Source organism: Notamacropus eugenii, chromosome 6 (assembly GCF_028372415.1).
Source record: "Notamacropus eugenii isolate mMacEug1 chromosome 6, mMacEug1.pri_v2, whole genome shotgun sequence".
Taxonomy (NCBI): domain Eukaryota; kingdom Metazoa; phylum Chordata; class Mammalia; order Diprotodontia; family Macropodidae; genus Notamacropus; species Notamacropus eugenii.
This window is the reverse complement of record NC_092877.1, coordinates 273,919,006-273,934,768: the sequence shown is the minus strand read 5'-3', so window position 1 is coordinate 273,934,768 and position 15,763 is coordinate 273,919,006. Positions and strand designations below refer to the sequence as shown.

Genomic DNA, 15,763 nt, shown 5'->3' with positions numbered 1-15,763 from the left:
GCGATAAGAGGTTTTTCGAGGTGGTAACTTCTCCACTGTGTAGTTCTCCACTGTATACATGTCCCTTGAGCATAATAGCAGTGACAGGGGATTGACATGGAGAAATAAAGGAGGTTCATGGAAAGCCTCAGGGAACACAGTTGGGCCTAGATCAGGTGCTCCTCACAGCTCTATATTACTCCTTCCTGACCTCTAGAATTTACTGAATAGGTCCCCTGGAACTTAAAAAGGTCTCCTCAGTAGGGAGACAACTACTGATAGAACTAATTATATAGATGTAGGTAAATAGCAATAAGCTTTTTTTAAAATGAAAAATCACGTTAACTATACAACTTCAAGATCATAGAGGGCAGTTAGGTGGTACAATGGATAGAATGCCAGGCTTACCGTCAGGAAGACCTGAGTTCAAATATGGCCTCAGGCAGTTACTGGATGTGTGACCCTGGGCAAGTTGCTTAACTTCATTTGCCTCAATTTCCTCTTCTATAAAATGAACTGGAGAAGGAAATGGAAAATCACTCCAGTATCTGCCAGGAAGACCCAAATGGGGCAAAGAAGAGTCAGATATGACTGAAATGATTAAACAGCTTAGAATCATGGTACAGAGGAGAAAATATGTTGTAGTAAAAATGAACATTTCTAAAATCTCATTGCAGAAATTACTTCTAACAGAACAAACTCTAGAAAAACAGATCGAGAGATTCTCATCACCCACTGAGGCACATTGCCAGAGACCCTCCCTTATTTCCACCCATTTTTGATAATAGTGCTTGAGGGTGAAGTGTGTGCCTAAAAGTGCTTTGAAGCTGGAGAAGGAGCCCCTAAGCCTTTAAGAGTATATTTACAATATACTGTGATCGTGACAAATTCGTCATGACTGAGAGGTAGAATCTTGTAGAAGCAGATCACTCAAGCAAGGGTTAGTGTCCCTGACTTCCCAACCCAAATCCAAGGGTGCAGCAGTCTATGCTTTCCTGATTGCCTATTTTAGTAGGGTACACATCCAAAGAAATTGATGCTGACTGAAAACAGTCAAAGATGTGGGGGACAAGGAGTAAAATGAGTGAAGACTTGGAACCGAGAAAGTTTTGGTCCATGTTTAGAAGGAAAGGGATAGTTCACTTTGGCTAGAATGTCGTATGTATAGAGAAGAGTGATGGGAGATAAAAGTAGGGTAGTACCAAACTGTAGAGGGCCTAGAAAGATGTGTGTGTGTGTGTGTGTGTGTGTGTGTGTGTGTGTGTGTGTGTGTACAATAGTATATATATATATATATATGATATCATAGGATTCAGAGCTAGAAGGGACCATAAAAAATGTTTAGTCCAATATTCTAATTTTTAAAATGAAGAAACTGAGGTCCATAGGTGTATTTAAGAGGCTGTCAGGATTCAAAGCCAGCTTCTCTTCAAACTCCAAAGGGTTCTTTCTACTCCACCACACTATTAGATACTACTTATAGTAAAAGCAAAGTAAGAACTTCTTGTAAAACTAGGCTATACTGGATCAGGATAGATCAGTCAATCAACTAATTAAAGTGTATTAAGTGCCTACTATGTTCCAGGTACTTTGCTAAACACTGAGTATACAAAAAGAGGCTCAAGACAATATTTGCCCTCAAGGAACTGACAATCTAATGAGAAGACGTGTAGACAAGTGTATACAAAGGAACCTTTGTATACAGAATAATTATGAGATTATTAATGGAGGGAAAGCATTGGAATTAGGAAGAGAAAGGAAAAGCTTCTTGTAGTATATGGTATAGTGCTTGTCCTTCGTTTTTGAAGAAGACCATGGCATCAGGAAAATGATGACATGACTTGCAGTTGACTTGGATTTGAGTGAGGGAGGATTGTGCAAGGCCACCAGCCTTGCTTTCTCCTCCAGAGCCATCTGGATCCAGTGGCCAAATATTCATCAGGATGACTGGAGATGACCCAGGATGCAAAGGGAGATCCTGGCCCTTTAGGCTAAGGCCTTTTCAGGTTCTCACTTTGAGTGAGGTAATGCCCCTTCAGTGAACAGGCCTCTTTAAGAAGTCAAGAGATGTCCACTTTAATTACAAAAAAAGAAAAAAAAAATCAAGTTGGGAAGGCAAGACCCTCAGAGTTGCTGTTTCAAAGAGAAACAGTTACCATTGACCATTACATTCCCTCTAAGCCTGGAGGGCCCAATATATAGTAAAAGTATTGGGACTTAAAAGAAGTCAAGGAGGTCAGTAATCAGACCAAAGGACGGCGAACATTCCAGCCATGGGGAATAGGCAAATGAAATGCCTAGAACAGTGTCCTTTTCATGCAACAGCCAAGAGGCCATTGTTACTAAATCAAAGAGAATATGTTTGGGAGGAAGATGCAAGAAGACTAGAAAGGGGAGTTGGTGTGAGATCATGAAGGGCTTTGAATGTCAAAAAGAACATTTTGCATTTGATCCTGGAGGCCAAAAGAAGCCACAGGAATTTATTGAGTAGTGAAGTGACATGATCAGACCTTTGTTTTGGGAAAAAGCATTTCAGTGGCTGAATGAAGGATAGACTGGAGTAGCAAAAGACTTCTGGGAGGCAGACCCACCAGCAGGCAATTGCAATAGTTCAGGCATAAAGTGATGAGGGCCTGTACCTGAGTGGTGTCAGTGTCAAAGGACAGAAGGGAGTGTGTAGGAGAGATGTCACAAAGGTACAATCAACAGGCCTTAGCAACCTTGGATATGGGGGGCGAGAGACAGCGAGGAGCCCAGGGTCAGAGGAGACAGCCCATTTATCCCTTACAAGCTGGCTTTTCACTTTACCACCCTACTTGACTTCTCTGCTGCTTCTGACATGACTGATCAACTAATCCTATTTATGAAGAGTGATTTCCTACTTTGAGTTCCGACTGTTCTCTCCTGTGTATCATCCTGCCTATGAAACTTCTTATTTTCCTTTATTCAATCACTGTTTCCCACTAACAGTAGTGATATCCCAAGTTTCTCTCTCATGTCTCACTCTTTTCTCTCCATATAACCTCTCCTGGTAATTTCATTAGCTCCTATGGGTTCAATAACCATTTCTTCATAAATGACTCCTGAATCTATCTGTCTCTCTGTCCTTCTTTGAATATTCCTCTCAGTTTCTCATTCTAACATCTCTGAAGAATGTGAGACTGCATTACCAGTGCCTATTGGACTTCTCCATCTAGATGTCTCACCAACAACTAAAACACAACATATCCAAAATAGAACTAACTTCCTTCTATGCTAGACCTACTCCTCCATATTTCCCTATTTCTATTAGGTTATCCCTGCCCTTCTATTCACTCAAGGTCAGAAGTGAGAGGCAAGACAGCTTTATGGAAAGTGAGTGAACCTGAATTCCAATTTCATTGGACCCTAGGCTAGTCATTCAATTTCTCTGGGCTTCAGTTACCTGATCTGCAAAATGATGGACTTGCCATGTATTACCAAAGATTAAGTATGCCCTATATAAGGGCATACTGAAACAATGGACTTCAGGAGCTCATTGTTAACTTTCATTGTTAAGCTTTTATACCTTAGAAATGGGTTATAGCAACAAATTAGAGCTTGATTTGTTGTTTTGTGATACCATTTGGAATTTTCTTGGCAAAGATACTGGAATGTTTTGCCATTTCCTTCTCCAGCTCATTTTACAAATGAGGAAACTGAAGCAAACAGGTTTAAATTATCTGCCCAGGGTGACACAGCTAATGTCTGAGGCTAGATTTGAACTCAAGAAGATGGGTTTTCCTGACTCCAGGCCTGGCACTCGATCCTCGTGCCACCTCACTGCCCTGTTGATTGTCTAGATTAAAAATAAAAAGATTAATATAGATTAAATGCAGTAATGTTTTTCTTAACTATACATATTTGTAACTTTTTTTCTTCTCTACTTTCTACTTTCTCAACATGAGGTAGGAGAAAATTGGAGAGAGAGAATTCAGAATTGAAAGCAAAATTGAATCAAAAAATAATGTAAATTAAATTTAAAACTGTACATATGTTTGCTTATTGGGGAGGGGAGAGAGAAGACAATTGTTTAACATTTATAAGCACATCCCCTATATTTCTGTTTTAACATTGTTTGAGCTCATAATATATTTACTAAAAGGGCTTAAGGAATGAAGTCATCACCAGAATGAAAGCTAGTCATAGTTGTCGTGGTCATCATCATCGTCATCATCATGGGAATTTCTATACAACTTTGTGATTTCCAAAGCGCTTTCCATCAGTTATTCCATTTGAGCCTCACAAGACCCTTCTGGTTGATTCTAAGAAGTTGCTGAAAAAGTCTTCCTTTCTTCCTTCCGTGTGCTAGATGACACATGGCTATCAAATGAGATAAACGTCTTGCTCCTTCTGGAAACTCTGATGTTTAAGTGGTGACACTTTAAATGACAACAAAGACAAAGACGGCTAGAAGTTAAACACAACTCTGCGATGACAGAGCATGCATTCTGGGTTTAGGATTGTAATCTAAATGTTTAAGAAACTTAACCATGTTACCCACAGGGTAAGCAGACTTACCTTTCTTTAACAGAGGGAAAAGCTAGAGCATTGGAAAGAAAATCTATAAATATGTTTCCAGTTGTTTCACCCTATTTGATAGAAAAGAAAAAAAGTAATTCTTGCCTCAGGCCAGTAGAGCTGTAAGTATCTTACAGATACCTCTAAATTAGCACTTTTTCAGCAAAGGACACCAGGGAGTAAAGGGAATTTGTCTAAATTAATCACAATTAAATAATCTCAAACTATATGCCCAAAACATTTCACAATTTGAGTGATAAAATCTTCTCATTCAAAAATCACACTATAGGACAGCATAGAGTTCTTAAAAAAATTCCTAAAGTAGATGTCCCTTGGGGGATGAGTCTACTTCAACCAAGTAGGTGGGTGCCAAGTTAATCAGAAAGGGTGAGGATTCAGCTTAGCCAGCTGTTATTAAAAGGGGCCTAAGGACAATACTATACTTAGCTTCACAGTACAACTAAGAGATTGCCATTCTCCTTCCCCTCCTCATCTCATAAAAAGTACAATTTTCTAAGAATTTACTATCACAGTTTTATGTATGAACTAAAAAATAGCTGTACTCGTTTACAGCATATAAAGAATGCACCCAATGCACAAAGAATATGTAAGTAAGGTTTTCTCCTGATGGAGCAGATGATGCCTCACCTTCCCTTTGCAAACGAATGGAATTTTACTGAGATGAAACACTTGGGAGGAATATATGCTTTGGAGTTCCCCAATGCACTCACACAAAACAGACCTAAGACCCACGTATTCATATCGTGTGGGGTACAGAGACCCTTACCAAGAAATCAGAGACTCAGAGATATTAGCAGAAAGAATAGTTCACTTATTGACTTTCTTGAGAAAGGGTCCCTCAGAGCAACCCACAAGTTGGCACTGACTGAAGAGAGTGGAGGTGTGTTCAGCTCAGTAGATTATATAGATCCTAACTGCAATCCTCTCCTCCTTCGCCCCCTTCCTGAGGGCTCATTGGTGCAAGCCCGGAGGGTACAATCTGCCTAAGGGGGGTAAGTCTGGGAAAGTACAGAATATGTTGAAAAATATTTCTCTACAAGGTCAACCTACTACAAATGTTTCAACAGGACAGGAAACAACTCTTTGAGGAGGCTTCACCCCTGAAAGATCTCAGAGATCATCTCTCACAATAACATCATGCTATATCACCATATGTATTTATATTACTATATAAACTATTTTCCCCCGAATCACTGAAGTAAATTAAGGCAGGGCTTCCTTCATTGTCTGTGCTTTATGTTACAATTTGTTAATTAGTCTTTCAGTCATTCATTCAAGTAATATGTCTTCATTAAGCACTTACTATCTATCAGGCATTGCACTAAACCCTAGAGAAATGATCTGTTGGAGGAGAGAACATACAGACAACTATATACAATCAAGATATGCACAGAACAAAATGGAAACAATAAATACAAGGAAGGCAATGACATTGATGGGGACTGGAAAAGTCTTCTTTGAGATGGCATTTGAAAGAAGTCGGAATTCAGGAGATCAAGAAGAAAAGGGAGAGAGTTCCAGGCATGGGGGACAGTCAGTGAAAATGTTCATCCAGTAAGGAGATGAAGCGTCTTATGCAAGGAACAGCAAAGAAATGGCTGAATCACAGAACATGTGGTGGGGCAGTAGGGCTGTATAATAAGGGGTAAAAAGACGAAAAAGGCACGAAGGGACCAGATTTGGTCAGCACCTTTCCCTTTCAGTGATTCTTTCTTTACCTGTTTTTCAGAGTGGCAGCAAATGATACAATAGGAAACCTAGTGGACCTGGAAACATGGTCACATGTGTATGGATATAGGAAGAAAGGAAGGAAACAATAAAGAAACAAAAAAACAAACAATAAAGAATTTACTATTTACCAGGAACTGCACTAAGATGGTACAAATGTTATCTAATTTGACCCTCATCACACCCCTAGGAGGTGGGTGCTATTTTTATTCCATATTAAAGTTGAAGAAACTGAGGTAGACAGAGGTTAAATGACTTGCCCAGAGTGACATGGTTCATGTTTGAGGCCAGATTTAAACCCAGTTGTATTTTCTTAACTCTAGGACCACTTTTTTATCTGCCTATCTATCTCTTTAGGTAGGTAGGTAGGTAGGTACATGTTGAATCATTTTCAGTTGTATCTGACTCTTCATGACCCCACTGGGGTCATGCAAAGATACTGGAGTGATTTGCTATTTCCTTTTCCAGCTCTCACTTTATAGATGAGGAAATTGAGGTAAACAGGATGAAGTAATTTACGCAGTCTCGTACAGTTAGTGTCTGAGGCCAGATTTGAACTCAGGAAGATGATTCTTTCTGACTTCAGGCCCAGCATTCTATCCATTATGCTACCTAGCTGCCCTTTATATACACATGTACACATATTCTATAAATGTATTTGGTCTGAAACCATGATCTCCTTATCGTAGGGAACTTTCAGCGGAATATTTCCCTCTACCAACACAGATTATCAACTGTTCTGTGATTTAGAGTCGTAGAGAACTGCCTGGGATAAGGACAGTTGAAAAGAACTTATACAGGGTCACATAGCCAATATGTGTCAAGTATAAAGTTTTCAGCCAGGTCTTTTTGATTCCAGAGGGCAGCTCTTTATCTACCATTATCTGTTGCCTTCCATGTGATAAATAAGGATATTACTGCTTTGGGGCAACTAAGTGGTACAGTAAAATAGCTCTGGGTTTGAAGTCAAGAAGACTTGAGTTCAAATCCAACTTTGGAAACTTACTAGCTATGTGATCCTGGGCAAGTCACTTAACCCTGTTAGCCTCAGTTTCCTCATCTATAAAATGAGCTGAAGAATGAAATGGCAAACCTCTCCAGTATCTTTGCCAAGAAAACCCCAAACGGGTCACAAAGAGTCAGACATGACTGGACAACAACTACAAAATTACTGCTTCACCAACTGCCTGCTTCATGAGTTTGTTGTGAGAAGACAACTCTGTAAACCTTGAAATGCTATAGAAATCTGAGTTCTCCTTTATCTTCACATAGTATCACCTGTCTAAAATGTGTATGAAGGCAGGGAAGCTCATGGAATCACATATGACCATTTGAGGCAGTTTGGCCTTGCCTGGAGGCAAGAAAAGGATAAAATATTATCGAATGCCATCTACCCATGAAAGGTACAGATACCAGGCAGAAAGCAAATAAAGTAAAATGTAATTAATGCATCTACCTCATCAATAAATAGAATTATTGCTTTTCTCTTAATCATCTCCCCAAGCCTCTGGACTCTTGACACATGCAAACACTTCATTATTACACTTTTTCAATGCTTTAAAGGAGAAACTCAAATGAGGCAGGCTTTTTTCTTTCTTTATCTGCTGCAGGCAGTGAAAGAATTTGCTGTGTCTCAATGAGACATTTGAAATTTCACTCATTTAAATTGTCTCAACCTCAAAAGCATTTTAAGCACAAATCCGTCTTCTTTTGGCAGTCTCAATGTCAAAAAGTTATCGAGGGAACAAAGCACACCTTCAGCCTAATCAAATGATACTTTTTACAACCGACATTTCCATTATCTAGAGCTAAGCGAAACTCTACAAACAATGAGCATACAGCTGAAATTCAAATTACTCTATTTATAAAAAATTGTCAGAAAATAGGAAATATTGAAAACTTCGCAGTGATGACAAACAGGAAAGTCAACTTACTGAGAATAAAATAACCTTTGGAAATGCCAAATTCAACCCACAAAGGTGTCAAAATAACAAAGAAGGGATTGACAACATGGCGTTCCATTCCTTGCCTTCTTTGAAGGTTTTATGCCTCAGTTTGTCATGTTTAGGAAATGGATTTCTAGATACTTGCCATATACCTCTCTGCCATTTGTATGAGCCCACCCTTGCATGCAGAAAGAGTGGAGGTGAAAAGAAAGTCAGAAATAGGATAAGGTCTATCTGGCATTTGTGTCCAAAGCCAGATGCTCAGTGCTCCTTGGTTCTTAGTTCTTCTTTATTTTTTTTTCTACCACCAAATCCCACTTCACATGTATGGAGGATTTATGAGGTAGTATGTATGAGCATTATTATGTTACTAAGAGATAGGTGTTATACAAATACTGAGTCATAGGACTACACTCCAGGTTACATATAATTTTTGTGATTGTTAAGTCATTTCAGTCCTGTCCAACTTGTTGTGATCTATTTGGGGTTTTCTTGGCAAGGATACTGGAGTGGTTTGCCATTTCCTTCTTCAGGTTATTTTACTGAAGCAAATGGAGTTACACAGCCCAGGGTCAGCTAATAAGTGTCTTAGGTCAGATTTGAACTCATGAAGATGCCTTCCTAATCCTGAACCCATTGCTCTATGTATTGTACCACCTAGGGGCTTATCACTTCCTCCATATATTAGTATATGCTTGTCCTCATTAATATGGAGGGTTCTTCCAGTGGTCAATTACAACTCTTCCATGATTTCTCACTCTCCATGAATTCTTCATAAGTTGCCATGAGCAAATAATTAATCACCTGGTAATCAACCTACCAATGATGAGCCTCCCTACACTTGGCTAACCTAGCACTCAGATGTAGGCCACCAGGGTGGGAACTGCAGTCTTTCTAGCTTGATAGAAAATCAGAGCTTATAGTTCCCTGGGCTAGCCTCCAAGAACCTAGGATTGCTTATATTTGTGTCATAATGAAGGCTTCATAGTAGGACTTTTCTTTACTAAAACAAAGGTTAAACTCTCCAAGACTAAGGAAAGTTATTGAAGGTGATAGGTTGAACAGACTCTGAAAGTCACATGGTCCCCCTCTCTTTTCAACAAATGTTTACAAAATGGAGCAATGCTAAGAATTAGCAGCTTTTAGCACACTTGACAGAAAATAGCACAGAGATTTTCAAGTAATAACTATACAGGCCTTACACAAAACTGAAAAATATATGATTTACTGTATTCCTCTTCCTTTCTGTACCTATCTTCCACCTTTTAGTCCTTGCCCTCAGTATTCTGCCTTCCTACTTCCCCATATCCTCCTCCTCCAAGCTAATAAATCAGCTTTCCTTTCTCTCCTCCATTTAAACTCCCATTCTCACAAATTAGGAGGAAAGCAAGATGGTTATCAGATTAAAATATTGCATATTGATTTTAAATGACAAAGATGATACATAGTGAAGAAACCTTCATACAACTAAAAAATGCCAAAATTGTATTCAGTGAGCCTTTTAAGAAGGTGGTCTGCTGTGCTTGCCTCAAAGTGAATCTTATAACATCTCCTGCCTCCTTGCTAGTTACATGAAAGACTGACCCTTGGCTGAAACTCCTACTGATAGTGAGTCAAGCAGTAGGACACATCGCTTCTGGCCTCCTTGCTACAACCTACTGCTTCTTTTATGAGATTCTACAAACCAATAACCTTTCTAGTTTCTGTTCATGCATGCTCTGAGGATAAGTTCTCAGAAGGCCCCTGGTTCTGCTTTGCCTGAGTTGGGATGTTAGCATATACCACTTCCTACCTCATCACAGGCTTTGCCTAATATGCCAATTTTCATGCACTCCAAAGGCTCCATAAGGCCTATGGGGCCACCACATGATCAAGCTCTTCTCCTATTTGCTGTTAGCCAGGATCCAACATGAAGGACCTCTTGTCTTTGGCCTAAGCTTCCAGAAACACATGGCCACAACACCACTAGTCCCTGCTTGAGTTTGATGAAAGGTCAGGTTTTCAGACATTAGGAGACTACACTACCTACCTGCTGATCAGATAATTATAGGGTGTGTCAAACAAGGCTTTAATTACTTGAGTTCAGGAATAAACCTTTTCCCATTCACTGATACTCTGCCAGGACTCAATGCTTAATGGTTGACATGCTCCTAAGTTTGTCTTACTTTCCCTCTATCAATGATGTTGAACTCCTAAAGACAAAAGAACAGCCATTATACACTATCTGTCTGCTTCCTCATTCCTGTCTACCTTAAACTTCACCCTCTTCATGTCAAACTATCTATATAACTGCAACTTCCACTGTCCTCTGTGACTACCCTTCTTTAACTAAAAATATTCATTTTAGACCTCTTCTTTTTCTCATTCTATACATTGACATTCACTGTAACCTGGAACCCCGATAATGATATTGTATCTTTGATGAACATTTCCAGTACTGGTTGTACTTTCTTGAATACTTCAAGCCAGCTCATAGGCCTGAAAAAGGAGGCAGAATAATACTTGACCCTCATTTTATCTTCTATACTCCCTCTTCTTCCATGGCTCAGCAATATATCCTGTTTAATAGCATCTCTACCACCAATTCATATCCTGGTGGCAATGATGTACCAATCCCCAGTACATTCTTCTTCCTTTCTCAATGAGTTCAGTGACTAGCTCCCAGTCTATCTCTCCACCCCAAACTCCTCCCCCATATAAAGGGACTTCAAGAAGCATCTTAATAGTCCTTCAAAAATTCCAACATCCTTTTTTGCAACAGGGTTGCCACCAGAACACAGGTGTTGTGATAAACGTTACTAAACCTCCACAAAAATGGGCAAGGAAAAGACTCACAATAACATTGTCATCATTGGACATGTAGACTCTGACAAGTCTACCACTACTGCTCACCTCATTTACAAATGTGGTGGAACTGATAAGAGATATGAGAAGTTATGGAGGGAGTCTGCTGAGATGGAAAAGGGCTCTTTCAAATACGCCTGAGTCTTGCGTAAGCTGAAGGCTGAACATTGAGCAAGGCATCACTCTTGATATCTCCCTATAAAAATTTGAGACCAGCAAGTATTATGTGACTTATTGATGTTTCAGAAACAGAAACTTTATCAAGAACATAATTACAGGCACATCTCAGGTTGTCTGTACTGTCCTGATTGTTGTTGCTGGTGTTGGTGAATTTGAAGCTGGTATCTCAAATGCCCTTCTGGCCTACACACTAGGTGTGAAACTGATTGTTGGTGTAAACAAAATGAATTCCACTAAGTCCCTCTACAGCTATTAGCAATATGAGGAAACTGTCAAGGAAGTCAGTACCTATATTAAGAAAATTGGCTACAACCTTGACACAGTAGCTTTTGTGCCAATTTCAGGTTGGAGTGGTGACAACATATTGGTCCAAGCTCTAATATGCCTTGATTCAAGGGACAGAAAGTCACTTTTAAAGATGGCAATGTTAATGAAGCTATACGTGACTTGAAGCTTCAGGTTGCATCCTGCCATTAACTCATCCAACTGATAAACCCCTTCATCTACCTCTCCAAGATGTCTACAAGATTGGCTGTATTGGTACCATTCCTGTTGACTGAGTGGAAATTGGTGTTTTAAAATCAGGCATGGTGATTACCTTTGCCCTAGTCTATGTTATAACTGAAGTAAAGTGTGTTGAAATGCACCATGAATCTTTGAGTGAGGCTCTGCTTGGGGATAACATTTGTTTCAGCATCAAGAACATGGCTATCAAAGATGTCTGCCATAGTAATATGGCTGGTGATAGTAAGAATGACCCACCTATGGAAGGAGCTGGCTTTATTGCACAGGTCGTTATCCTGAACATCCAAACCCAATCAATGCTAGCTATGCACCTGTTCTGTTGTACTGCTCACATTACTTGCAAGTTTGCTGAACTAAAAGAGAAATCCTTATTCTGGGAAGAAGCTGGAAGATAGTCCTAACTTCCTGAAATGTGCTGATGCTGCCTGCCATCACTGACATGGTTCTAGGCAAGCCCATGTGTGTGGAGAGCTTCTCTGATTATTAGCCTCTGGTTTCTTTTGCTGTTTTGGTGTTATCCCTGCAGTTGACAAGAGGGCTGCTGGAGCTGGCAAGGTCACACAGTCTGCCCAGAAGTCCCAGAAGGCTAAATGAATCTGTGTAACACCTGCCACCCCATTCTAAATCAGTGGTGGAAGAGTGGTCTCAGAACTGTTTGTCTCAATTGAGCATTTAAATTTAATAGTAAAAGACTGGTTAATGATTACAATGCCTCATAAAGGCTTCAGGAAGAAAGGAATGTTTTTGTGGATCATTTGTTTCGTGGCAGTTTTTAAAATCAGTAATTTTTAAATGGCAAAAACCTGTCACAGAATTTTGAGACCATTAAAATAGTTTAATGAAAAACCTGTGTGTTCTTTGGGTCAAACATTATTAGAATTCAACAGGGATGGAAAGCATTTAAAGTAATCAAGGACAAATAATTCCATTGGCCACAGAATCTTTGCTACAATTTCTGATCACAAAAATACTAATACTGGCAAGTGAACTCACTTGGCCTAACAAATGTAATTTTTGTTTAAAAAAATGTATAGTTTGCCTGTGGACAAAGCTGATACAAATATGTTACATAACCCGTTAAAATTGTACTTTAACATTTAATGAAAATAATGGTATTCTTTTTGTAGGTTAAACGGGGGAAATGCTATCAATATTTTTTTTTACAATGTCCTTCCAAAGCCTTTAAATTATTCCCATTACTTTTTCTAGCTATACAATCTCATCTAAACACCACCAAGTCATCTGATAAAGGCTATATAAGTATAAGGTTAGATGGATTATTAAGGAAATTGGCACTGTCTTGTAGAAATTTTTATGTAATTGTTCATCTATTTCAGATAAATTTACTAGCACTGAAATGAGAATTTTCTATAGAGTCTAGTAATACCTCTTAAGTTCTGATTGTGCCAAATGGAAGTAATGCTATGGGTGTGTGTGTGTGTGTGTTATGTGTGATAATGATCATTTAGTGAATTAAGTTAAAGCAATGAATATCAAGTTTGCCACTAGCAGAAAACTGCAATGTTAACTGCTTTGTTACTTCATACGATGTGGTATAATATAGTTATTTAGTATGTGATGGTAACAAAACCCAACTTCTAGGATTAATTTTAGCACTGAAAGCTAGAATTCTTTCTATGGAGTTTATCATTACTTCTTACTGTAAATTACCTCATAAGTTCATTTTTAGAAACAAAACTTGGAATTTTAGAACTTAATCTGACAGATGGGAAAATAGATGAATGAATATTCTTATTATAAATATCTTGGAATTTTCCAGCCTTGTTTAACTGCCTCACAACAAACCCTTAAATATCACTAATAAATAGGGTGTTGGGTGGATATATTTTTCAAGGGCTTGAAATATTTTTGATTAAAGTAAACATGCATGTTGTGTTGTAGGCAGATGATATGTAGAAGATAGAATGTAGCTGAGAAATAGCACTTTAGGTAAATCTTATTTTTCTGTGTAATCCATATAAGGTAAAATAAGCTTTTGCAAAATTTTAGTAAGTGGATTCGTCATCATAAGGTTTTTTTTTTTTTTATTTTGCAAAAAATATTCCCAACATCCCAATCTAAACTTCTTCTAAGATGTTTTCTTCTACTCTCACGCACCTACACACGTAAACATGGTCATGTTTAAGAACTTCCATGTTTAAGAACTCCGAAATCCTTTTTTTATCATAATTTTAGTATCCACTCTCTTTGTTTTCTTACCTTTAACCCTATCATTTGTCCTCACAGTGACCACCAACTTCTCCAATTCCAGGTACTCCGCTAGGCCACCTGTCCTGACCTGGCTACAGTCTCCTTTCCCAATATTGAAACTTTAGAAGCTAGCTCAACTCTACACCATTCCTAATCCTCAATCCTTTATTGCTGGAAGGTGGACACTCTAAGTGTCTTTTCATAAATAGTGTTAATGATGAAGAGGGCAGTAATGTATTCTTGTGTAAAGAAAAACATACCTACTGTCAAATGATATGAGATATTGCCACTATTGTAGATAAAGATTTTGATACCTAATATGAATAGAAAAATAATTTTGTAATTATACTGCTAAAATGTGTAAACAAATAGCTTTTAGTTGAAATTTTGGACTATACAGAGAGAAAATTATCTGTGTTATACCTTGGAGGATTCATCTCTTTGTTTTGTGTGGAATTATGTAGGAATAGTTTAATACTACCGAGAGGCAAAGAAAGATCTTTTATGTAATAAAATCTAGAGAAATGGGATTGTGAAGAAATACAGTGTCAGGATACCAAAGAGATACAAGACATTTTTGGAACCATCAGAACTAAGGTATGCTAGGTATTTCAGCTAATTTGTATATGCATTTTAATGACTAAAGAGCATAAAGCCAAAGTAACGAGAAATCGTGTAAGGGTTTGGAGATTGGGATATGATCTGGTTTTTTTAATGATGATTTTAATACGGGAAATTTGAAAAGTAGTAGCTTTTTAAGTAAAAAGAAAGTCACTGAGAGTCAGGAGATTCTCATTTAAGGTACTGAAATGTAGCAAAAGGAAATATACAAAAGAGGACAGCATCCAGGGAGGAAGAAGAATATTAAAAGAAGTCATGAAGACACATTATTGGGGACTGGAAAGTTGCTTAGTTGGAGCTATGGGGGAGTCAGGGAGAGAAGGTGTTCACTCAGCGATTCCTGATTGGTTGGAGAGAGCACTGATTTCATTGGCTAAGAGTTCCAGGCATGAGTATTGCCATTCAGCTTCTCCTGGAATTAGAGAAAAGTGAAGATTTTCATATGAGTTTGTTGCTTTCTGCTGCCCCCTCTGACTTGAGAAGGAAAATCAGTGTGTGAGAGAGGAGGTAGCAGATTACAACAAAACCATACCCCTTATCAGCTATCTCCCAGTGCCTTGGTGAAGTAAAGCTGTGACTGCAGAAGGGTGAGATAGCAATGAGGTGGGGTGGAGAGAGGGAGGAGGAAGAGGATTTAGGGAGAGGTGAGCAGTGATAGCAAGGAGGAAGATGATAGCCGAACAGAGCTCAGCTGGAGAACTAAGGACTGGTCCTTAGAGAAAAAGGTTCTTTGGAAAACAGAGAGGTACCAACTTTAGAGACACAGAAGACACAGTATAAATGGTAACTAATATATTTTCTACCAGTTGTACAGACAAGAAATTACATGTTACTTGAAGCAGTCCTCTATACTTTGATTCCTCCTAATTGTTAATGCCTGTATTTTGCATAAATCCTTTTTATTTTTTCCCAATTACATGCAAAGATAGTTCTCATCATTCACTCTTGAAAGATTTTGAGTTCCAAGTTCTCTTGAGTTTGAGACAGCAAAAAATATGATAGGTTATACATGTACAATCATGTTAAACGTATTTCCACATTAGTCATGTAGTTAAAGAAGAATCAGAACAAAAGGGAAGAATCAAAAGAAAGAAAAAAAACAAATGAAAATAGTGTGCTGTGATCTGCATTGAGAATCCATATTTCTTTCTCTGCATGTGGATAGCATT

At 38.5% G+C, this 15,763-nt stretch overlaps 1 pseudogene; it reads left to right on the top strand.

Annotated features, from left to right (window-relative positions):
- Positions 1-11,027: 11,027 nt before the first annotated feature.
- LOC140511389 (elongation factor 1-alpha 1 pseudogene) lies at positions 11,028-12,356 on the top strand (annotated as a pseudogene).
- The last annotated feature ends 3,407 nt before the right edge of the window (positions 12,357-15,763 follow it).